Source organism: Myotis davidii, unplaced genomic scaffold, assembly GCF_000327345.1.
Source record: "Myotis davidii unplaced genomic scaffold, ASM32734v1 scaffold150, whole genome shotgun sequence".
Classification (NCBI taxonomy): domain Eukaryota; kingdom Metazoa; phylum Chordata; class Mammalia; order Chiroptera; family Vespertilionidae; genus Myotis; species Myotis davidii.
In genome coordinates this window covers 2,325,644-2,326,680 of record NW_006283437.1, presented here as the reverse complement: position 1 = coordinate 2,326,680, position 1,037 = coordinate 2,325,644, and positions in this window count along the sequence as shown.

Genomic DNA, 1,037 nt, shown 5'->3' with positions numbered 1-1,037 from the left:
ACACTCATTCCATGATTTGAATTGTGAAGATATCAGTCTGGATTTATGTTGTTATTTAATAAACCCACATATAGAGCTTTATTTGTGCCACGCATTGTTTCAGTGATTTACAATTTCTAAAAAATCCTCACCTGAGGATTAGCTAATTGATTTTAGAGAGAGGGGAAGAGAGAAAGAGAGAGGACAGAGAGAGAGGGGTAGGTGGAGAGAAGGGGAGAGAGAGAGTGAGAGAGAGATCGATCGATCAGTTGCCTTCCATACATGCCCCAACTGGGAATTAAACCTGCAACCTTTTGGTCTATGGATTGAAGCTCCAAACAACGGAGCCATGCAGGCTAGGGCTAAGTCATTTACTGTTTTTTCTTTTTTGATGACTAATAATGGTAGCTTGCTTTTATTTATTTTAATTTAAATTCTTTATAGTTTAAAGTATTACATATGTCTCCTCCTCCGCCCTATTGACCTCTCTTCAATGGGGTAACAGGAGACATATGTAATACTCTCACCCCCAGCACATGCCTTCACCCCACCACTGTCTGTGTTCATTGGCTATGCTCATATGAATGCATACAAGTCCTTTGGTTGATCTCTTACTCCCTTCCCCTCTCATCTTCCCCTCTCTGAGGTTTGACAGTCTGTTCGATGCTTCTATGTCTCTGGATCTAATTTTGTTCATCAGTTTATGTTATTCATTATACTCCACAAATGAGTGAGATCATGTGATATTTATCTTTCTCTGACTGACTTATTTTGCTTAGCATAATGCTCTCCAGGTCCATTCATGCTGTTGCAAATGGTTGGAGTTCTTTCTTTTTTACGGCAGCATAGTATTCCATTGTGTAGATGTACCACGGTTTTATAATCCACTCATCTGCTGATGGGCACTTAGACTGTTTCCAAATCTTAGCTATTGTAAATTGTGCTTCTATGAACATAGGGGTGCATATATCCTTTCTGATTAGTGTTTCTGATTTGTTGGGATATATCCCTAGAAGTGGGATTACTGGGTCAAATGGGAGTTCCATTTTACAGTTTTG